This window comes from Frieseomelitta varia, unplaced genomic scaffold (genome assembly GCF_011392965.1).
Source record: "Frieseomelitta varia isolate USP_RPSP 00005682 unplaced genomic scaffold, Fvar_1.2 scaffold_1014, whole genome shotgun sequence".
Taxonomy (NCBI): Eukaryota; Metazoa; Arthropoda; class Insecta; order Hymenoptera; family Apidae; genus Frieseomelitta; species Frieseomelitta varia.
Genome location: NW_025108656.1, coordinates 36148 through 61609, shown reverse-complemented (window position 1 = coordinate 61609; position 25462 = coordinate 36148). Strand labels below are relative to the sequence as shown.

Below are 25462 nucleotides of genomic sequence, written 5' to 3'. Positions count from 1 at the left end.
TGTCCCGTTCCTGGCTGCGAGTAATCGCGTTGACGTTTAATTTGTTGCTCTGCGAGGCTAATTCGTTTAGCCTTGCACCGAACGAGCTTTGTCACCTGACCGCGAGCTCCTTTCGAATTCGAAAACAAAGTTCCAGGCGAACGAGCCAGGCGAGCTCCTTCTCCTCGTAGAATCCGCTCGCAAGATGGGAAAAGATCAAAGGAAAGATCCACCTCTTGAGCGTTTATGCGCCAGTCAGGTGAACTTTGTGCCAGGGTTCTTCCTCTCGCTGAAACGAACGTTAGGCGACGCCTTCTTTCTCGCAGGAGACAGTAGAATCTATCGTCGCTGCGAGATTAAAGAATTTATTTCTCCTCGAACGAGTCTCTCTCGTTCACCGAGGGAACGAAATGACAAATGAAGAAAAACAGTGGAATTTATTCTCGGAGCAAAATCAAACAGAAATTTCTCCTCTCTCCTTCTTCAGATCAATTTTTCTCAAGATTCTTGTTTGCCAAAACTTAAAAAAAAAGAAAAAGAAAAAAAAGGGAATCAGAAAATCTTGATCAAGCGGAGAAAAAAATCATTTGTTCTCCTTTCTTCTTCGAGATGGTAAACACGTCGAATCGTTAAAAGGGTGACACCTTTCGATAAAAATTCACTTTCCAGGAGTTCGTTTCTTTTACAGACGAGCTTGCCAAGGTTCTCGTTCTCCCTTTTCCACTCACCGAGACAACGAACGGATTACGAGTTCGGGAAATATTTATTTCTCCGTTTGTGGGTGAAGATCGACGCGAGGAATCGGCAAATCCGCAAGCAAAACACGAAAGTTGACTGCCGAGCTACTTTAACCACCGAGGGCTCTTATCTCTCCCTTGAGCACAACGAAACAAAGCTCCGCCATTTTTCCTTGCTCCTTTTGTACGTGCCGCTATGCAAACGTCAATCGTTTGAAGCTCTTATCGATCTAGCGTTCGAGACCCTTGCTTTGTTTCTTGGCCGTTGAATGCCTTTACCTGTTGCTCCCTTACGAAATTAGGCGAGCGTTTTCCGCGCCTCGACCTCGGCTCGCGATTTCCAACGTGCAAAGCAGATGAATAATTGTTAAACGAAGTCGCAGTTTTGCTAGTATATCTTCCACAACATGTCGACGAAGTTCATAATCTGCTTAAATTCGTAAATGAAGGGAAAGGTATGAACATTCGTTGCCACTGACAACAATGAATTCTTTTGTAATGCAAAAATTTTTTAAATATATTGTATAATTTAATAGTATACACTATTAAAATCGTCGTTTAAAAAGCAATAATTTCATCAATTTGCATAAAAACTGTATCTTTCAATAATTCCCCAACTTTGAGGGTCCTTCAACATCGATTGCTGATAAAAAAAAAAAGAAAATACGTGTCAAATATTTTCTTCTTCTTTCCGAAAACTACATTTATGCCAAATTTCATCAAAATCGGTGATTTTGAACCTTGGTAGGTTCCCCTTGAGAATTATTACGCATCTTTAGCAAGAAAAGAACTTGTTTCCTAGAACCATTCGTTCCTCGCCTGAAACTACGCCAAAAAGTCACGAATCATCAAATGAAAAGCACTATACGTGTCTCTCTATTCTCGAGCTTTGGCTTTGAACACATTGTCAGCCGAAGCTCAGACCCATCTCTCCGTCTTTGCAACCTTCGCGCATTGCGCAAACGATAATTCTCTCATCACAGACAGATTTGCGAAATCCAAAGTGCTCGAACGCTCGTCGACTCTTGTCGGACGACTGTGCATTGTTTCGCCATTGGTTCGGAAAAAACCACGGTAACGAGATCGGAGTGGATTCAGATCGTCGAGCACAATCGCGAGACAGTTTGAAAAGTATCCGAACCCAATTTCATCGGGACGTTTATAGAGGCTGCCTTGTTCGTTGCTGGTGATTTATCCGGGGTGTCGTTTACCAACCGCGATAAACCACCGTAACGATCAAATAATCGTTATATATATATATATATATATATATAAATAGTTATAGAAGAAACCAGCCGCTGTTTCGTCGGCAGTGAACCGGCACCGCTCTCGAGATTGACCGAACGTAATTGTAGTTCTCAACCGCGGAAAACGGGGAGGCAAAAGGAGAGAGAGCTGGCGCAGCTGTTTCACATAAGTCTTTCGGGGAGAATAATATCTTGGCCCGTGCGAGTGTGTCCGGTCGCTGCCACCGCGGGGAACACGCCCGCGAGCTCGCTTAATAGCTCGTGCATCAGCTTGTGAACGCTCGCGGAATTTCCATTCCGACGATGGCTGCGTTGTTTCGCGCGGCGCTGCTCGAAAAATGACGCGATGAATTCATCAACGCGACGATCTTCGACGAACGACAGGAACGAGGGATAATTTCTTGTTTTCTCAAATCTCGAGATTTGACAAATTATAAAACACGTGGACGAGGTGTGGTTCAAGTTGCGTTTGTAATCTCTTGCGCTGGAACGACGTGCCATGCACGTCGAGAATTCTTTGCCCGAAAATTGCAATACTTTCTCAGTTTTAAACATATTTAAATATAACCCAAGCAAAATAAAGTAGTAAATTTATTATCTTCTTAATAATTTCTATCTATAGCGATGTACCGACGAGTTCAAAAAAAGAAAACGACGAAATTACTGTGTACGGTTTGGTCACTCGTTATGGTACGCGAACCAGCTGCCAGCGCAGAGGGTTAAACGCCAAACGAGTTAAAAACTCGCCGTACAAGAAATTCGCGAAGAATTTCGGGAAAATCTCTCGAAATAACAACGTAGTGAACAGAAAAATGACAAAATTTTCATCTTTCTGGCTCTGGCGAGAGTTAACGATGCTCACTGAAATTCACCAAGGGTACCATTTTGGCGCGTATATCTCAGACCGCCTGTAAATTCAATGTTTACGAGAACGAAACTTGAAACGAATAGAAATAAATCGACGTCGGGTTCGGAGGCGCAAAATTGAAGCGGTCTCCGCGTGGCTGGCTGCGAACGCCGGCTTCGCGCCTGGAGTTTTCACCGCGGGAACGAAGTTCGAACGAATTGGAGCGAGTTGAGGCGAGTTGGCGCTCGCTCTCGGCACCCGATTTCCAAGCGAGTTCCGAGTGAGTTTGCCCGGTGGGTCGAACGTATCGAGCGTAAAACGCGTCTGACTGGAACTTCGCACTTTTACTTCCTCGTCCTCGTTTCCTCCTTCATCCGTTTCTTCGCCGTTCCTCTCTCATTCCTCTTCCTCTCGTAAATTTCGTTCGAGACGAGCGCAACTCGGAGTGCAAGTTCCGCGAATTTAATTGCAGTTGATGACAGAACAGAAGTTAACGGGGACAGAACAGAATTCATTTGGTTACGGTTCGACACTGTGCGAAATGTGTTGTCAGAGACACGTTCAGTTTTATTTCCGCGCGAGACGAAGTTTGAGCAAGACACGGAGTACGTGAAATATGTTTTTCGATGTTCGTAGGTTTTTTCTTAATTCCGTACTGGCTTCGATTCTTCTGTCGTTTTGTCCTTTGTCCACGCTCTACTTCGCGATATCGACTATACTTGTTTCGATAACGCTTGGCCGTTTTACGTCAACTTCAACGTAACCACGCCGTTAAACGTCGCTTCAAACGCGCTTGTGCTTCAAACTTCGATCAGTCGAGTCTCTCGGACAAGTAAGTCGAGTTGAACGTAGTTTCGAGGTTGGCAAACAACAATGATATAAAAATTAGTTTCGAATCCACGGCAAAGCCTGTCCCTCAAGAGTTTCCTTCATGTCGCTTAAAATGCGTAAACCCCGCCTCTGGCTTATTTCTGCCTCTACTTAATTACAAACTTCCAAACATCGAAGACTCGTCGATTTCATCAACGGATGCATATTCCGCGATCGCGACGATCCTTTGACGACGCGACGGTAACGTTCGCCAAACGAAGCAGCGAGGTGGAGAGAAGGGAGAGGGGGAGGGAGACGATCCGTTTCCGTGAAATTAATTAGAAAAATCCTCGCATGTCGTTCCAGGGTCGTTTGCCTTCCCGCGGGATACAGGAAAGAAGGACAAGCGAGTGAGAGACGAGAAAAAGAAGGAAAGGAAGGGAAAGGAAGTGTCTGCTTCTCCGTCGTATCGTCCACTCTCTTTCTCTTTCTCTCCCCGCCTCCCTTTCTTTTTCTTCTTCTCTCTTCTTTCTTTCGCTGTTCGCCCTCTCTCTTCTCTCGAACGAGGCCGATCGTCCCGGGAGGAACGGAAATCCTTAATTGAAAGCGTCCTCGAGCGGGAGCAACTTTTATAATTCCCCGGTCGATGATTAAAATTAAAAGTCCGGCCGTGTCAGAGGCAGGAAATCGTTGCGCTGGAAAAAGCGAAACGAGAAGAAAATCAGAGCGAGAACCCGATCGCTCGTTTCCCGACGGCGGACAAAGCGCAAGGGCAACGGAAAGCTCCACCGCTCCCTCGTTTCCGGCCTCCCTCCTCCTCCTCCTCCTCCTCCTCCTCCTCCTCCTCTCGGCGCTTCTTTGACAATTTCGATGCTCGACGCAAACATCGGTAGATGTTGTTTTACGTTCCTTTCTTTCTTCTCTCTTTTTTTTTTTTTTTTGAAGACTTCGTCTTCAAATGTTTTCGTCATCCGTCTTGTTTGGGGATACATCATGTTCCGAGAATGGAACTAATTAGAAATAGAAACACAAAAACCGTCGTGTCTTTCTGTGATTCTGGGGAATTTCACTTTTCAGTTTGACAATGTTTGGCCAGGTTTGGACAGCTGTTTCGAAACTGTGGGAAATTTCACTTCTGTCCGACGATGTTTGACCAGGTTTGGACGTCCGTCTCGGCCTGAAAATATTTCGGAAATAACGGGAAACTTCGGTAACAGGAGCGTATTACTTTGTCAAGTTTTATTAATTAGAAAAGTTGATCGAGTTCGGCCAATTACGATCTTTCAGTTATGTATATCCACACGCAAGTTCCTTCGGCAGGGGGGAGGTTGAAAATTATTTCCGAACTTTTCACTTACAACGGAGCGAGTCACTCGAAATTACCGCCTTGATTTACGTCAATATTATATCTAGGGGGAAATGGGTCAAACAAAGTTGCATAATTTCGACGGGGAGCGTAAAGTTCGAGTAAAATCCACGCTGACTGAAAACGTTTTAAACATTTGTCACGAAGGTTTCGCCAACGTAACATAATCACCCATTCTGTTCGTAAAATGCTGCAAGCATTTCAGAAACTCCTCCGCGCAGCAACCGTCGCATTTTCACAATACGCGATGTTTTCACGCGTGTGTCTGATACTGTACTTGACTAATCCAGAAATTACTTGCAGAAAAGTCTCGCGCTCAAGAGTTAAACGAACCAAACACGCGCGAAGGAAGAAAAACTCTATATCGCCGGATCGATCGATAAATTGGCTAAACTTGAAATTGTTTCGCGAAATGAATCGCTCAGGTACGATCGCTCGTTGAATTTATGCGCACCTTTGTTCAACCGAAATGCATCCGTCCAGAGCATTTTGATTTAACCGTGGTTAAAACGTAACCACCATCGATTCGAGCGTCGTTCGAAAGCTCGTCAACTGAGCAAACATCAACTGCCTTGGAAACCGGTGCCAAGGATCCCGACGTACAAAACACTCGCGGAGGATCGATCCCAGCGGCGACTTAATAAATCGAACGAAAAACGATCGTGCGCATTCTTTATTACCGTGGCGTTCGCAGATTTATCTGTTGGAACGGCGCTCGTGATAAATCAAGACGAGCTGGCGACGTTTTCATACGTGTCAAACCCCCTGCGCTGCTATTGTCGCCGCTGCGTTCATCTCGCAATACTTTTCGAGAGAGAGAGAGAGAGAGAGAGAGAGAGAGAGAGAGAGAGAGAGAGAGAGAGAGTGAAGCCAAACAACGCATTAGAGACAGAGGCGGGCGGTGAACGAGGCATCGATTTAAGGTAACAGGAGAGTCGTTTTACGAACAAAACGTCGCAATAAATCGAAAAGAAGATTGTCGATTCTGATCGTGAAAAGGGGGCTAGAAAACGTTCAGAAGTACTTTGGCCAGCAGTTCTCGACCATCTCCTCGAACGTCTGTGCAGAATCGACCCTCTGAATTTCAGGTAGCTATTTGGGAATCGTAGTCAGCTGTTGTTTGCAGAAGTGAATCGAATGGAAGGAGGTATTTCCCGGCATCGAGTGGAAATAAGAAAGTAATTTCCACGTTCCGAGATCTGTGACGAGCAGATCGCGGATGTTTATGCGAGTTCGTAAACGTTTCGAAGAACATCTTTTGTTTGAGCGCGTTTTACACGTAGTCTAGCGATGATTGCGTTCAAACATCTGACGGATTTAAAGGTGCAAGATCCCGTGGATTATAAGACAATCAAAGTAAAGTATTCGTTACTTTTGTCGGAGGATCGCGCGAAAATGACACTCGACGTTGAACACTCGCGAATACAGACAGGAAAGTCGTCCAGTGATGCTGCGAAACTTGACGAACAGGGTGAAGAGTTATGCGACGAAATTTACGCTCGTTCCACCAATAAAACAGACGAATAGATTTCATCGGGCGGCGGGCACATAAATTCCCAAGCACGCATTTTATGGAAAACAGTATCGAAGTCATACAAGCGTCTACGTTGCGACCGGAAGATTTATGAACTCGTCCGTCCGACCATCGATCCGAAACTCTCGGCCAATCACCCGCATCACAAAGGGTCCGATTCCAGCCGATAAATCACGAAATTCCACACGAAAAAAAAAAAGAAGAAAAAGAAGAAGAAGAGGAAGAAAAGAAAAAAAAGAAAGAAAGAACGAAGACAACCTCGTCTGTCCGAGCAACGATTCTTCCCTCTCGTGAAACTTACGCTCTCCCCTCGCGCTTTTCAGCTTTCACGTACCACCCAGTGAATGACTACGAAAACGCCGGGTAAAGGGTGGTTCCGTCAGAGTCATCGTATATCGTTAACGACCCTCCGCGCGCATTGGTCGCGTTTCGAACGCGAAGGGGCAGAAGTTTCTGAATGGCACAAGTTCCGCGAATGCAACGCGATCACCAGTCCAGAGACATCCATCTCCCTTGACAATCTCTTTTTGCGTTTCCATTCCTCTCTCTCTCTCTCTCTCTTCCTCTCTCTTCCGCGTTGCTGGCTGCTCGCGATTCATCGCGTTTCGCATTTATCATCGGTCGATTAATTTATGCCAAGACTCTCCGCTAGGTCCGGGACTCCACAGTCAACTTCAGGCCAGCTGTCTGCTCCAGCGAGATATCCCGGCGATGGCAGCCGAGTTTTACTCGGGCCAGACGGAGGAGGCTAATGGCAGCGAGGGAATCTCAAACGGTGGAATGGGGGGAGAGACGACGCTGATGATATGTGCCAAAAGAGATGCACGTTCGCGGTATATCGAGTCAGCCGTTAATGCCGGTAGGCGCGATTATCGCTCTCGCGGGCTTTCGTTCGCCCATTGTGCCGGTCGTAAGTAGTTTTGGATGCGTTCCGCCGCGGAAGATAGAGAACGTGTGCCACCGACGTTCGCGGAATAGATTTTACGACGATTTGGCAACTCGTGACTTGCCGGGCGAGGCGAGGCGAGTGGTTGATGAGATAGGCGTTTAAGTATTTAGAGTGAAATTGGAGTTGTTGTAAGCGGGGTGATTACTGTCGGTTCGCTGGATGCAACGAACTCACGTTCATCGTGCACGTGGACCACGGTTGCCGGCTGCATAAGAAATTGAAAATCGGGCTACTTTCTTTTCGGGTGAAAAGCTTGCGTTTGATACATCCTATACGCAAATAAATACTATTCAATCGTTATTAGATACGTTATAAATATAATATTGGGTAAATCATGCTCATTTTCGTTCGAAGATGCCTTGGAACCTTTTATTTACATCTTCATATTCTTCTTCTTTTTTTTTTCTTACAAAATTTGATTTTGTTAGTAAGCAAGAATTATTAAGCAAGAAACGTCAATGTGAAATTGGGATATTTTCATGTTTTTTTCTTTAGAATTCTTTTGAAACGATTCAAGTGCAATATCATCGCTGCGAAACGTTTCAAAGCAAAAGGGGGAGGGGAAGGAAAGTTGCGCGATCGATGAATCTAATTGCGCTCGCGTCTAATCCGTTTCGTCCAAGTTCTTTAATAAGTTGAACAAACGTAAGGCGGCAGAGTAAGATAAAGTTTCCACCGAACCAAAAGTATTTCATCGGGAATTTAAAGTGGGTCTCCTTTTTCTCATGCAAATTGAACATCATCCACTTAATCTAACTGGGAAGTTTTTCACCGAGAAATTGCGTAGAACGAATATAATTGTGCCCGCCGTCGAAGCAAGTGGAACGCGAGATCAAAGAAGAAGAATTCCAAAATTCCCTCGTATTTTGCCACTATTTCCTCGCTAAACACTATTCTGAGTCACTGTCGCGAAAAAGTGAAGGGAAAACCGCGTTGTCATTGATATTTACGAAATAGTTTTCAATATCCACGTCGTAGAAAGAAATCATTTCAAGCAACGAAAATTCCTTTCGATAGTTTCAAATATTTCCAGCAAAAAAAAAAAAAAGAAAAAAATTGCAACAGAAGTTCTTCAATTAAAAAAGACCACTATGCAAAATAGAAGCTCCTCAATTTCACGTTCGAAGCTGCGTGTAATTAACATCGTTGCCTCAAAATATTATTAACTGGTCAAAGTTTCATCGACGAACGAATTTCGTTTCCTCGTTCCAAGAGTCGAACTCTCGAGTTCCCGCCGCAAACGAAACTTCTCCTCGATAATAAAGCCACCATAACAAATCTACTGTGCAAAATGGAGAGCGAAACGGCCCGGTATCGGGAACCATTTGAACCGCTTCCTCCGCAGGAATCATCCGCAATCTCGAATTCTCTCGGCGCGAACGTTACACAACGGAAGCCACTCGACCTCGAGCTAGAAGCAAAACCAGAAAGGTCAAGTTAAACAATTGACATCAAGAACTATCCGAAACACATTCTCCAAACCTCTCTGTAATCTTCGCCCGGTGGCGCCGAGTTGCACACCGTGCAAACATCACGCAACCGTAACCAGCGCTCTTCACCCCCGTATTAATTCCACGGCGAGCCGCGTGCGATTGTACGCGGCACACGGAAACTGTTTGGGAGCCATTTAGAAATCTGTGACCGGTGTCAGGTGATTCCGGTGAATTTAAGGGGGCAGTTGCCACGGGGCAACGGTGCAATTCGACGGTGAAATTGGCCAAAGTCCGCACTTACATCGAGCGCCGAGCACCGGTTTCTGTTTGCCAAACCGAACCATAGCGAAACCCTATCCCTGGCTATCGGTCTGTTTGCGTGCGAGAGAAGGTCAATATAATAGTTGCAAAACGGAAGAGAGGAAAGAGGGGGCGAGGGGGGAAAGGGGTAAACGACGCCGCTACACCCTCTGCACTCGACTGTGTACAGCGCGACGAACGGAGAGAAACCCGGTGGACTGATAAGGAAGAACGACGAGTCGAGAAACAACCGGGTTGGACGTTTATCAGAATGGATGAAATCGCGAGGATATTTTGATGGACCGTTCTGGTTGCCGATAGGCGATGCACGTTCAACGAAAATGGCCACCTATCGCGGTGCTTTCGACGCAACGTGCCTCTACCCCCGTCCCCTCCCGACGTGAAAAACATCGGATTGAAGCTTAAAATACGAGATGCCAGCTCGGGCGTCGCGTCGCTTTGTTCGGTTACTCGGCATTGTTTTCGGTGGATATTTTACGTTGGAAAAACCGGAGCGAGCACGGTGGAGATATTGCCTTTCTTTCGCTGCTTTCCTTTGTCCTGGCCCTTCAACGCGAATTTTGTTCACTGTATAGAGAGGAAATCGTGTTTGGTTACTCGTAACTGTTACTGCCAAACTATCGTTCGCAAACTAAGTAAATCGTTCGGTGTTTTTGTAATGATATGCCAGGGAAAGCGCAACGGCAGTGTGAAGTAACAGGTATTTTCAAAACACGACCAAAGTAAGACGTCAGAGTCGAAGTGACAAATTGGTAATTTCCTCGCAGAAGGTTTATTTATTTTCGTAGTCGCGCGTTTAAGTAGGAAGCTGTCGGGTGATTACGAGAGGCGATAATTTTTAGCAATTAAAACACAACCCGAAACAGGCAATTTCAAACGGAAGTTGAAACACAGGCAGCGCGGACACACACGTGCGCGTCTCTCTTTGAAATTTTCACAGAGGGCCAATTCGTCGGCGAACGTGGCCGAATTGGCCGAATTTAATGGGCTTTTTAAATATTTGGATACGGACGGGACTAGTTCGAAGATAATTTAATTTATGAAAGTTCGCTGGCGTTACGATTGCGCGAGTGTATATTCTCCGAAATTCTCGCTCGTTATACGCCGCGCAACCTAATTACTTCGGGCCACACCCCCGTCCCTCTCCCCCGTGCCCCTCTGTGACATTTAATTTCTCAAATAAACCATCGGAACGCACAAGTGATCCACAGAGCCCACCGAATATACCACAATAAATTAGAATATAATTGTATATTAATCCCGCGTAATTATAATCACCCGGGCAACATTATCCCGCGCACAGCGTTAATTAACGATTCCGCGTTACTCGATAACCGCAGCTACACGGCGACGCGTGCACGTGTGGATTTCATCCTCGAAACGTTCGGAAAATATCACCGGGTCGCAAGACGCTGGAACAGAAACCGTAACGATGTTCCACAGCCGGGAAATCGTTCCGTCGACGGCGTAGATTCGCACCAAAGGTAGGCGAGCGTGCAAGGGTTGAACGCTCGCTGAAAGGCGAGAGGAGGAGGGGCTCTGGTACCGATGGTTCTTTGAAATTTATTCGCGAAATTAATACGTCGACACGCATCAAATTGATACATTGTAATTTTCGCGCCTTTTCAAGCAACAAGTCGTAGCGGTGATTGGCAAAAGCTTGGCGTGCACGCCGGACCGATACAATTGCTTTTGAAGTATAATCAAAGCGGGCGAAATTGCGCCCTCCCGATAAAATTCGCATGACGAGGCACGCAAACGCGGACGAACGGACGACTGGGGGGGGGAGGCTGCTCCGAATTTTCGAACCACTTCAATCCCGTTAGGCTGCAAACACATTGTAAAAGGATAATGGCGTGTGTAGCGACGCGCACCGTCAAATAAATGGCCGCGGCCCCCTACGCTGCTGTTTACAATACGTGTGATTATCACGGGCCAGCCGGTGGAGGGGGTCAAATGACGTCGGATAAAAATATTCGCGACGTGTTGTTCGCCGTTTCTTCTACGGGCAGCAGATCGTCACGTTTTAAACTCGATTCGATTCGTGAGATACTCAAGCTGGGATTACGACGATCTTTTTTTTTTTTGGAATTGAGTTAACGCACTTATTTTCTAATTCATATCACGTGTCACGTATGGGCAGAAAATATTCACAAAATAAATTTCGATCTCGATTACTCGAGTGACCTCGGCTGTTTGCAGTTACAGACACTCTGAAATTCGTTGATCATTAAATACGATATTTCAGAAAGAAAAAAATCTTAAGGGAAACGTTCAATAATGCATCTACTGACACAACGAACACGATGAAATAATCTCTTATCAATATGCCCATGTTTTGACAGTCTAACGATATTGTTCAAAAAGAAACTGTTCAAAAAGAAACCTACAACATGTAATATCATGCCAATTCGTTACGTTACGTTATTCATCGATAAAGTGTTATTCAATTAATAGACGCACGTACATACGTTGTTCATTGACAAACTATTTTATTAAGGAGAATATTTTATTAAACGGCAGAGCGAGCAAGATCGACGCGACTATTTCGGCGGATCTCTAATTACAATTTTAATTGCCGATTCGTTAGCGAGCGATTCACGCGAGGCGGATCCCTATTAAAGGAACGCGAGCAACCAGCTAGTCTAGGGAACGACGAGGCTGGAATCTATAGAAAGCAAACCGCAAATGTATCTGTATCCCGTTAGCAAATTAGACACTTGGCTCGGTGAACAATGGTTACGGATTTTACCGGCCGATCATCTCTTGCGAAACATTCAGACACCGCGTCTATGTTAGGCATGCGAACGCCAGGTGAATATTCTCGCGGTGAGTCAAGCTGCTGGCAACCAGCGTCAAAGCACGTACTCGAAATACATCGGAACCGCGTTGATTTACGCCGAAACTAATCGCGAGTTACTTAAAGTTACAGCGACGGCCACGGTTGGAATTCCACGTGGCCGTGATAAATGACGCGAAACCGGGAATGGGTTGCTTAAATAATCCGCCTAATTAATTCGAGGCACACGCATTCTGCATCCGTGTTTTTCTGCTGAACCACCAACTGACTTAATGGTGAATAATGGCCCGTGCCTCGGACTCTCGAGAACGTCCACGCATTTTCTTCGTATCCTTTTGTTATTAAATATCGTCCGCGCGATTTTATAATCTTCAGCTCCATCGGGAATAGAAATTTTCTGATGTTAATCGAATAACGACAAGGTTAATAAATTTGCTCGAAAAGGTCGGATCAATCCTTAATTAATAAGTCTTTCCAGAAGAGATAGAATCACTTTGTTATTAGCACGCTAAGGATAGCACGTGAATCTACACCGCGATTAGAAAACGATATTAATGGTTATTAAACGCGTGTGTAGTGCAGATGTTTATTGCTTGGACATTTTGTTCGAAGATTGGCAAGTCAATCGTGAATTACACATGTCAAAGAATATCTAGATGATTGTAATTAAAACCTTGCGCACGCTCTTCAAAAATTAATACTGTGGACGAGGAAATTTGTGATCCCGACATTGAACAGAAATATTTACGTCGCTGCTTTACTTTCAACTATTTTCGCAGTGTTTCGCGCACCCTTTATGCGCACCTTTTATTTTTTCACAATTTTTGCCTGTACAACAAATGTATTACGACCATAAAACTGAAATGCCGGAGCGTTCTTTCCATTACCGTGGCGGTGAGATATTTATGAAATTTCAATGGGAACAACGATTCGTTATCAAAACCACTTAACAGGCTTTTCGCCTGTACTAAACAGCATTAGTCGATCGGTGCTCGTGCCATCGGAACGTTTTTGTTGCTCGGCGATCTCGCGTACCGGCAACTACATACACACGTTCGTTCGTGACCGCTGCTAATTTAACGAGAATTCTTTTCTTTCTTTCTCTCTCTCTCTCTCTCTTTCTCTGTTTCGTTTTTTTCTTTCGCTTAATACCTCTCGTTCGTCCATTGATACCGCGGTAGTCGTGGTGCAGCTTCTCTCTACGAACGCATTTCGTACGTAGAGCAGCGATCGCGAGAGGCGCATGCGTTTTCCACTTGAAAGTTTGAAAAACGAATCGATATATGAGTACTCTGCACGGTAATACGATCACTTTTCAAAAAAACAAGCCACTACTACTTCTCTCTCTCTCTCTCTCTCTCTCTCTCTCTCTCTCTCTCTTTTCCGAACAACGTTCGCAGCGATACATTATTCACTTTGACGATGGAAATTGAAAATGTTTGGAAAAATGACCGTGCAAAATATATACGAAAATAATAAGCCACTAAAAAATGCAACGCGTTTAGTAATTGACAAACTTTGCTATTATCATTTTCCCACGTTCGTCAATTTTCTTAAGAAAAGTGATCAGGAACTATAATATATATTACGACTTAATTAGGAATTATATAATTAATTTTCTGATTGGTTGAATAATTGTCGAGTAATTTCTTTATTTAGATCGTTATTTTGGATATTTATATGACATATATCCAAGTTAGATTGATCTAAAAATAACAACTTTGAATATAACAACTCTGTTCCAGGAGCAATTGACGAATTTCATGTACATAACTAGATTGTTACAATTCTAAACGAAGTACAGGAGGAGTACTCCCGAGAAAAGAGATAAAACAGTTGGGAAATGTATTATATTATATTCAAAAATATATTATAATATATTAAAAACTGGAGAAACATTAAATATGTCAAATAATTATTAATTCCGTTAATCAACTGTATGTACAGAGTCAAAATTATTCACCACCCCTGCAATTATTTCTTAACACTAAATAATATTTCTGTAATATTTATTAATACGATTAATAAAAATTTTTTTTAAATTTATCGTTATGAACCTAAAAGCTTTATTTAGCTTAATATATATTATTAAAATTTTAAAATATTTAGTTTATATTATTAATATTTATTAATTCATTTAAAATCAAAATTTTATATATATATTAATTAATTTATTAAATATAATTTTTATTTATTATTAATTTTTAAAATTTATTACTTATTATATATATGTAAAAAAATAAATTAATAATACAAAATTTATATAAAATTTTATTTTTTAATATTGTATAATAATATATATATATATATATTATAAAATTTTAAAAATAAAATAAATATTAATACTAAATAAAAATTATATTTAATATAAAATTGCATATCAAATTACCGATCGATCATTATACAACATGAACAAGAATTTCAATAAATCGGTGAATGAAAATTGATAAAAATAAATTCTTCAAGCGTGTATAATTCTACGTAGCGTGTATAATAAACATCTCGCGTAAACAAAATGTTCGTATCAACGATTGCTCGTGTCCTCTCGTATCACTGGCCATTTCACAAAACCGACGGATTTAGATTCGGAAATACTCGAGAATGCCATCGAATTGCCAAGTTCCATCGGGGTGGGAAAAAAACTAAGAGCACCTAGCGGAATACGGCAGTATGGCGTATCAGCGGCCATCCGGGCAAATCCGCGAGCTCGGTGTCGAACTCGATTCCATCAACGATGCGAGAGGGATATCGGGGTCGAGAGTACGATTCTCGATCGGCGAAACGAGCGAAACGAGAGCAGCAGATACAATTACCGCTGGCACATAATTCAAATCGAAGCTTGCGATAAAATGGTCGCGCGTCCGGATTTTCGAATCGCTCGAAATCCCGTTAGTCGTACGGACGTTGCACGCATTAATGCGTCCATGTCCGTGCATGCATATGCACTGGGCTTCTCTCTCTCTCTTTCTCTTTCTCTCTCTCTCTCGGTGTTTTACAAATAGTGTTCGCCATTCGACAATAGACAAAAGTGTAAAAGACAAACGAAAAAAAAATTCATTTAATCGCACGCTGTACTTGAGCTTGTTTTCGAGCTATGTACAAGATTATAGTATACAGCATGATTCGTGTTGAAATAATTTCTATTAGAATATTACAAAATATTATAAAATATTATAAAATATTATAAAATATAAAATATTATAAAATATTATAAAATACTATAAAATATAAAATATTATAGAATACTATAAAATATAAAATGTTATAAAATATAAAATATTATAAAATATTATAAAATACTATAAAATATAAAATGTTATAAAATATTATAAAATATCATAAAATATAAAATGTTATAAAATATTATAAAATACTATAAAATATAAAATGTTATAAAATATCATAAAATACTATGAAATATAAAATATTATATAATATATTATAAAAAAGTTCAATTTCTAATGAAAAATTGTTTCATACAAAAGTTATATGGTTTTAAGAGAGGAAAAATAAAATTTTGTGTGTGTTGAGAGGTTTCGAAATTTCCAAGTCCGTCTTTATCATTTTTAAATTGACCCATATTCGTAGTATCGTTAGCAATTTTTCGACCTTGGAAATTCTTAGTATTTATTTAACATAGTATTACAATTCTTTGACAACAAAAGACGTTACTAGAAGCGTTCTCAACACTTTGACACAGGTTTTGTCACCTACGAGATGGGAATGGAATTTAGTTGCTATGAACCAATTTAAAAAACCTCGACGTCATTTCAGTTTGTTCTTAATTCATAAAAAGTATTCAGGGACATAATAATTAAAACGTGGTGCGGAATTGTCCCCTCCGTAATTAACTCAATTCACATTTTTTGTCATTCTTTCTTCCTTTTTTTTTTTTTTTTTTTAATACTTCAAAGAGCTGATTCCCCCTTTTTTACTTTTTCTTTCCTCTCTTGGCGCGTTCCGATTCACTCCATACGTGTTCTACAAGATTTAGGTCACGGCTCCATTTATTACAACATTTTCAACGGATTTGCGAATCGGGGGAAACCATAATTAAGCCACACAGCACGTAGGGAATGTATAAACATTTCGTTCTATTTAATAGCACGTAGGAATTAGTTGTAATTAATTTGTGTGTACGTACATGTGTGCGAGATCATTAATACTAATAATAGCCTTAATACGACGGATTTCAGATTTCCTTTGTCTGCAATTGCTCAAAAGCACATGGGTTATTTTTGTCAAAATTTACATTAATTCCTTCTATTATGTATTAAATCTAATTATTTTAATTATTATCGTTCAAATTATAATGACTCATACATAGAACATTTTGATACGTATGCTCGTGCTCTTTAATCTTTAAATCGATAGATTTCATCAAATTATAAATACATTTCCAAATCACGTGTCTAATTATAACGAAACTAAAAACGAATGCTCGAAGATTCCACGGAAAAGACGACAAGTACGTACCGCGTGTTTCTCGTCCGACTTTCCATCAAGCCCCGATATTATAAAATATTACCCAACATCGGGCAATAATTACAATTAATTACAACAATACAACGTCGGGCAGCGCTTAACCAACCACATTCCCATATGTCCTGTACATTTCCAAATCACCCATCTAATTGCAACGTGCGGAAAAATCCATCCGAACGAACGATACAACCCTCGCGAAACCAGCCAGCACCGGTGAAAACGCACCAACTACTATTTCCCGTCACATAAATTTTCCATTAATTCCTACACTTGGTCACAATTCATGTGCCGTTGCTACAAATCGATCAAAATGTCCCGATATACCTACGGTACGTAACGCGCGTGTAAAGCGGAGAGGCGTGAGTGCGTGAGTGCGTGAGTGCGTGCGTGCGCGCGCGCGCTGAAATTCGAAGTTTGAAAGACGAATCGATACATGGAGAGGCTGCGTTACCCGTAGCGAAGGGCACCGCTTCACTACGACCCAATGGGACCGCGCGCGCGTTTCCCAACCCTCTCCAACCCGCTCGCCCGCCCTTTCTACCCTTTCGCTCAACCCTTCCCTTCCCTTCGTCTCGTACACACGCACACGCACATACACACACACACACACACACACACACACTCTCTCTCTCTCTCTCTCTCTATCCTAGAGAGGGTTGCCTTTTACTCCACCCTTTCCCTTCGTCGCTGTTCCCTGCGCCGCTTCGGCTTCTCGCTACTCGCTACGCTCCTCTCTCCTTCCACCGTTCGCCACCATCTTTCTTCGTTTCTCGCCGATCGTGTTTCTCTCTCTCTCTCTCTCTCTCTCTCTCTCTCTCTCTCTCTCTCTCTATCGTTACCTGACAAAACCGCACGCTCGACGTAGCACAGAAAACTCTCGACAACGTCCAATTAACGCGATTTCGAACGATAGGTCGAAACAGTTTTTTCTCTAGTTTCTAAAACACCGGGGTGCACACCGGCCTTCGCGAAACGCTTTTATTTTTAATATTTCGGTACTTATTGCGTGTTATTTATAATACAATATTGTAATAGTATATTAACATATTAATCTATTGTATATAATAATATGGTATGTTAATATATTAATCTGTTGTATAAAGTATCTATAATATTTATAATATTTATATTTATTAATATAAATATATAAATATTATATATAAACATAAATATTATATATTACTATATATAAATATTTAATATTCATTATATAAACATAAATATTATTTATTACTATATATATAAATATTTATTATTTTAAAGTATATTGTACGTATCACATTTATTGTAAATACAACAATTTATTCCGTTCACCGCACACAATCCACAATCAACATTTATTGTGCCATTTCTATTACAGAAATATAGCGCTTGTCCAAAGATTTCCGAGCGAGGCTCGATACGCGTATCGTTCACGATACTGCGAATTATTTCACCTGTTAAATAATCTAGACATTCTATGCGCTTCGATATACCGTGCACTCTGCTCTTTCCCTTCCCTGCGTCGCTTCTACTCGTTTCTTTCCGTCCCGTTTCCACTTTTCTCCGCTTCTCGCCGTCCGCGTTTTCCTCTGTCGCGACTCGACAAAGCCGCACACGCTCGACGTAACATAGAAAAACTGTCTCGCTGCTCTCGACAACGTCCAATTAACGTAATTTCGAACGATCAGGCGCATCGATCAGGCTGCGAACGAGTTTCCGCGCCTGCGAGGCAGCGCGGATTTCACGTATAACGAGTTTTCTGTGAATTAATGAATCGACGAAACGCTCGTCGCGGTGAATCAAGTTCGAGACGACCGACTTTGTTGCACGCTCGTTGTGCTACAATGAGATCGTAACCGATTCGTTGAAAGTTGATCTTTTCTATCGTTGTGCGTCAGTCGTTTACAATTGCGTGTAGATCGTCAAATAATCGTCAAATAATCGCCAAATAAATCGTTGAAGGAAGAAAAGAACCGTATTACACTCGTCGTACATACAGAATTGAACAAAGCGACGAAGAAAATTGTCAAAACGACAATAATTTTGGTGGAGATGGAGAAGAGTTCACCTCCAAGGAAAGTGAAAGGCAACGTTTGATCTCTCTCATTGTGTCAAATGTGAAAAGAAACACTCTTCTCAGCAAAAATTCAGAAATACGCCTCGCCAGTTCTTCGAATCGACAGCCAGATGGGAATTTCCCCAAAAAGTTCGTCGGCTACGGAAATTAACGCGTGTTAATTCACCGGACCGATGTGTCTCCGCGTCGTTAGGGAAATACCGGAGTATCCTGGGGGTCGGGGTTAGGCGAAACTACGCGTAGCTGCGTCCAGAACAGGCGGAACAGACGCCCAGTTGAAGATCCGCAGATAGTTGTCGCGGCGCGTGTGCCGCATACGTGCATACATACATACATACATACATACATACATACATACATACGCGTGCACACGTGTGCCCCCGTCGAAAACTTGGTCCTGGTGCGCGCGACGCAATTAACGTCTCGGAGTTAATTAATAGGCACGCCACGGAGAAAGGAGCCCCGTAGCCATATCCAAAGGCAGTGCAGCAGACATTAGGCAAACGAACGTAAACTCGCACGGTCCCCATCACCCGCTCCCTCCGGCTCCGCACTTCCGCCCTGTTCCATCCTCTGTTTGCCGGTGTGTTCGCCGTTGCGTGCGCGCAACGAGACAACCCTGATACGGTTACACGGCACGTACGAGGTCGTGACGACATACACTCACAAACACACACACACACACGTACGCGCGTAGTATCCTCGGATGGACGACTGTCGTCGAGAGAGAGAGAGAGAGAGAGAGAGAGAGCGACACAGAGAAAAAAAAAAGAGAAAGTGAGAGGAGCAAGCCTCGTAATCACCGGCGCGCGTTCTGCTCTCGCGGCGCACGAAGTTAAATGTAAAATTGGCCTCGTTAATTTCGCTCTATGACGAATACAATCCAGGCACGGTGGCTCGTTAGGAGGGAACTAATTAGGGCTGGTGAGGAGCCGGGCCTCGCGAGTAGTCTTCGCCACGCGGGACGCTTATCTTTGAACTCTCTTGCTCCGGGCGTGTGCCCGGATATCTCGGAATCACGTGTACAAATAATATTATTCAACGGCAGTGTGGCTTACGTAGCAAGTACTTCCGGTTAAATCGTTCGTTCTGAATGGCCCCGGCCTCGACCTCGGCCTCGACCTCGCAGAACAAGAGGGAGAGAGAGAATTCATTTTCTGGCTTCTCTCTCGCGTTTCTTTTTTTCCTCCCGTGTCGCCGGGAATGGAAGTCTCGGAGAAGCGAGATGGCTGGAGTACCGGTTTGGGAATCCAGACGCGAGGTTTAATTTTAAAGGCAGGATTTTTGAGAATGGATGATGCTCGTGGTCTCCTCTGGGAGGGTGGAGTTTAAAATTGAAGTAGGTGCGACGCGGAGAACACACTGATGCTGTGCAGTTTGTTTGAACGTATCGTTGGTAAAAGCAAGAAATTTTTGCATAATTGCGCGTTGGCAGATATACTGTGAATGACGTATTTATTAGAATAGCAATCCTTTGGCAGGCTTTGGAATTTAAAACTGAAACGGATGCAGGCGATGCGCATCCATCCAAATGCAATGGGATTGTTTTAACACAAATGTTAATTCAACGATATATTTATAAAATTTCAGCGTCTTTTTGATATTATTGAACATATCTTTGTTTCGTCTGTTACGTATTAATTTTATTGCGGTAGAATATCTTTACGAAATAAACTCGTGAATAAAAATGTTAATCGTTGGAGTAGAAAATGGCGCGTTCGCTGGTCTCATGACTTCGAAGTGTATAACCGGCCACGATATAATACTTCAAAAGTTGTAAGTAGAACTGACCTGTCGAGTGCGCCACATGTCTGACTTACCAAGCCCCTTACTACTTGCGGCTTCAGTCTCAAGTTCTTCTACGCTCTTTTACTTTCTTTCTACACGGTGAACTACTTCTCTCCATACTTCTTCGTAGGAGCATAATATCGAAGATTATTTGTAACACGAACAACGTTCTCCAGCTTCTAATATATATTACATTGTTACTGCTTATAAGTGACGAATTATAAGATATTTTACTACATCCGCGATCGGTCTATTTCCGTATCTTTCTGTATCCGCAGTCTATGTCTGAACGAAAAACGTACATTTCACAAAAGAGGGGAGTAACAGTTTGTGACAAAAAATTCTAGAGAAGTTTCACATCAATTACAAGACAGTCATAAAACAGTCGTAAATATCATTTATGTTTACACACCTCGGCGTGGCGATCGCCAAATGATTCCCAAACTGGGAAACACGGTCGCGGGGCGAGCGACGAGAATAGAAACAACCAGTTTCTAAACAACTTTTACGACGTACAATAAACGCACGCAGCTAGATTTCGAAATTTACTCCTCGGCGCCGTTCCTCTCCCAAACTCGTTCGTCTTTCACGATCACCTCGTAAATCTTCCAACGACCACGCACGTGTGTCCGCGTATTCCACGCGTAATCTTTTACGTCGCACGCAACGTGCAACGCGCAAATGTTCAGAAACTGGCTAGCCCAACAAGGAGACACGACAGAACGAATCGCTAGAAGATACCCGGTGGCGCATCCTCGCGATCGTCTGAATGACACTCGCGAGCGTACGAAAGTTAAATACGAAATTAGCCTCGATGCTTCAAGCGAAAAAAAGCGGCGGCCTTCTTCCTCGTTAGCGTGAAACTAATTAGACGACTCGCAGCCGACAGGCGTCTTTGCAGACGCAACCCTCTGGCCCCGCGAGCCAAACGACATGCTTTCGACACGCCAAATCACAGCCTTCCTCCGAAATTCTGCAATAGAGTCAAGTTGATTAATCAGGACTCTCGAAAAAGAAATCCCCGGTTTTTATCACGAAGTACGACGCCCTCTCGAGGATTCTGTTCGTTACTCGGTTCTCTCATCTGCGTTTCTTAGGAAGAGTGGATTAAACAGAGTCGTGAAGAAGTATTAACGATAAAGGAGATTCTTTTGTTTTCGCGAGAATTAAGCTTATTACTCTCAGTTATCTGTTTGTTGGTCAAAGTTTGCCAAGGGGGGGTAACGATACTGCAATTCTGAGAGGAGAATTCCGCGGGATATTGTCTTGTCACTTCCAATGTCTATTCGTTTGCCGAGGCTGCTTTATCAAACTCCGCCAGAGAAAGAGAGAGAGTAACAATAATCTGTTCTTTAAAATTCCTTGCTCGTTCGGGATTACATAGCTGATTGTCTCATTAAGTAACGTATTTACGTTTTCGACGAACAATCTAATCCTTATAACTGGCGAGAAAGCTCTCCTCCAGCACAGACGAGAGCAAGTTTTCTCTCTCTGTTGGGTTTTATTATTTAATGTGTCTAAAGTCAGCACAAGTTATTAACTTTGTACGAATATATATTTCACATAAAACACGTGGTACAGTACAGAAATGAATGGTTCGTATAACAGCTTAATAATTCTTTAACACGACAGAACGAACACCACACGCAATAATTTAATTTCTACGTTGTACTTTTACTTTTAACGGTGTTACTTTTACGGACAACGAGCTACGCGCTTCTATGCTAATACTCTTCTCAGGTTCTTTATCGACAGATCTTTTACTGGTTTCTCCCGACTGACTACAGCTGTAATATATATGAAAGTCTTCCCTTGCCTCCTCTCTGTCTCTCTACCCGCTCGTTGTCCATCTCTTCAAACGACGAATTACCGACGTTTGTTTCTAACACTCTCGATAAGTGAACAAAACTTCTATGGAACAAGTAGGACAGAGATTTCCCGTTCGTGAAGCGGACGAAATAAAATTCTCAAGGCTAATTTCTAGTTCCTCCTCGCAACTCACCACGCGTGCCATATTAACTCGCCGAAGAAAAATGAAAGCCACCTTTGCTCGAACGATTCGAGGAAGGAAAGTGATCCGAGGACCCCTGAAAGTTCCAACGTCCTGCGAGGAAACCTGTCGAAACGACCAATAAACAAACGGGCCACCCTCGAGCTTGATATCGAATGAACGAACACTTGTCGTTCGATCGGACGTACCTCTTACATCTTCGACCCTCTGTTCACGGCAACTGACGCCGCTGAGGTCCGCTGCAGGGTTGGAGGGTGGCGGGCGGTGTCGTCATTTTGAAAAATCGCGTAATTGGCGTCAAAGGGATCCGATAACACGGAGCTGGATCATTGCCAGCAGATAAGGGGGCCACTCAAGAAGGAGTCGGAAAGGGAAAGGATTCCAGAGAGAATAGAGAGCCGAGAGACAGAGAGAGAGAGAGAGAGAGAGAAGCGTGTGATAGTGGTTGACGGGTGAGAAAGGGACGACAGGCGCGTCGAATCGTTATTCCCGATTTTCCCGAAATAGAGCGCGCAACTGCAGCCGGCGATAAAAAGCGGTTCCATCTGAACGACGGTTGAATCGTTATTGTCACGCCGGTTCTACGCTCTACGGGGGCTATTTATATGAGGAGGGTGCTTTCGCCGAACGCGCTTTCGGCGACGGCTCGTGTGCCAGTCCTCGAGAATGGGGTCGAATGGACGGGCCAGCACAAAAGGGGAAGCCCGATAAACCGCCAGAAAATATAAATCTCCGCAGCCGTGGTCGGGAGATCGCGACGTGGAAATTCGATGAGAGGCGTTTCGCGTTCGCGGGAGACGAGAGAGACGGTGTACGGTGTGCACGTTGGCGTAGCACGAAACCGATACGAGAGGGTGAAATCTTTTGTGATTAATCGAGATTCACCGGTGACTGTTCGATGATTACTTTCCGATCTGTTAAAGTGTTTTCACAGTCTGTTGACGTGGTACATTGTTCGCGGACGAAACTTGCGATTATCGTGAAACGTGTTAAAAATTGAAATTCAGGAAGACGAACAATGTTGAGAACCGTTAATCGAGATTCACCGGTGACTGTTCGATGATTACTTTCCGATCTGTTAAAGTGTTTTCACAGTCTGTAGACGTGGTACATTTTCCGCGGATGAAACTTGCGATTATCATGAAACGTGTTAAAAATTGAAATTCAGGAAGACGAACAATGTTGAGAACCGTCGGTGCTCTCGTTGCGTAACTCGTCCGAGGATATATTAATTATAATACCCTCGGACGATTAATATAATATATATATAGTTATAATAAATACAGTATTTATTGAGATAAAGTGTAGATCGTGTTGCAAGAAGCTAAGAGGATCGATTGCCAAACGACACCAGCTTCTCAACAAGAAACACTTTATTCGTCCACCTATTCCAACGAAGAACATCAAGTCCATAAAACCCCATAATGGCAGTTCTCGCCGAAGAAGCGCGTTTATCACTCGCCTAGAAACACAGAGCTCATCGATCAGCGACGTCACCGCTTTTCCCCATCACTTTCGCCGAATATCCACCCCTTTCTGGTCGCTTAAAAATAATTTTCCTCGCCGGGACCGGCCTCCGCCGGTGCAATTTGCACACCCACTAGAGCAATCACCGCGGATAGCTTCCTCTCTTTTTCTTTCTCTCGTTTTCGTCCTTACTTCCTCCCTCGGTACACAGGGCGAACAAAGCCACCCTTTCGCCTCGTTTCTCCTTCCCTCGCTCTCTCAACCCTCCCTGTTTCTCTCTCTCTCTCTCTCTCTCTCTCTCTCTCTCTCTCTCTCTTTTCCCCGTCTAGCCAGTACGTCTGCAAATGCGGCAAGATAAACTGCGAACTCTGAAATTCGGTGCACCGACGACCGCCCCTTTGTATTTTCACCCTCCGGGCCGGGGCTGTTCTCGCGTCCGTAAACGAGCAGAGAGAGAGAGAGAGAGAGAGAAAAAGAGAGGACACGAAGGAAGAAGAAGCGGAACGACGAATACACGCGTCGCGAGGTCAGGATCGTGGAAACAGAGTGCACGGTAATTACACCGCTTACGTCAGCTCGAGGAGAGCGAGGGGGGAGGAGAGACGAGGAAGTTTCCTTGGGTAGCGCGCGCGTGTATGCTCGTTGATCCTTGAACGGAAGCGACCGAGACCGTTTGATCTTCCTGGTCGATCGTCACAGGTCACAGGTCCCAGCGTGATATAGATTCGCCGTTCTCCGCGGCTTCTCCCCATTCCATCCCCCTCCCCCGGCTTATATTTATTGCCGTTCAACTTTTTCAGGTCGTAACGCGGTCCCGCGGCCGCCAGCCTCTTTTACGTGGACGTTCCAAAGTTGGTCATTGTACAACGAAGGGATGTGGCAACGAAGAATTCAGCGGCAAGGCAAGGGCGGAGGAATGGAAAGTAGGGTAAGTTGTTTCACTTATTTATGGGCGGTTTTAACGCGGGGTAATTGGATACGAAACAACCGGCGAAATATTTTTGGAGATTTATCGGGGGAGAGGGTAAGCTGCGTTCTCTGACTTTAAAAGCGTTTCGGCGTTGGAGCGTTTGATTGTCGAAATGTATATGTATATATTCTTTGACTTTAAAAATACATTTCGACAATCGGGCACTCATTGTCAATTTGCAACAATTGTACTTTGTACTTTACAATTTACTCCGCTAGTAAAGTACAATTGTGTCTATAATTCTTTTTAATTTCTACCAATACGATTACAAAAAGAGTTGTAATATGATCATATTGGACTAAATTATAATGTTTCGAACGATTATTTTATTCAAATGTTATTCAAACTTAGTGATTAATACTTTTTGTCAAAATATTAAACAATTTCAATGCTACGTTCGAAAATTCATCGATAGACTGATTTTATTCTTAAAAAAAAAAAGAAAAAAAAAAGAAACACTTTTGAAACACTGAACTGAGTGTTTCACAATCGCCAAAGGGGCAACGTCATAACCGTCCATTTTCTACGCCGAGCTATCTCAATGAAAGTGGACAAAAAGGGGAAAAAGAAGTTCAAACCTGACTTACGCCACTTCGTACAAACGACATGCTGGGTCAATGACGAAACGAGCAATTTTTTCGCGACAGTGAGACCGACGT

The 25462-nt window shown here is 43.1% G+C and overlaps 1 long non-coding RNA gene across 1 annotated transcript in view; it reads left to right on the top strand.

Annotated features, from left to right (window-relative positions):
* LOC122536086 overlaps positions 1–24877 on the top strand; it is a 52166-nt gene extending 27289 nt beyond the window's left edge. The window contains exon 3 of the long non-coding RNA XR_006308330.1: positions 24634–24877. This is a non-coding gene — a long non-coding RNA (uncharacterized LOC122536086). The remainder of the gene's footprint in view (positions 1–24633) is intronic.
* The last annotated feature ends 585 nt before the right edge of the window (positions 24878–25462 follow it).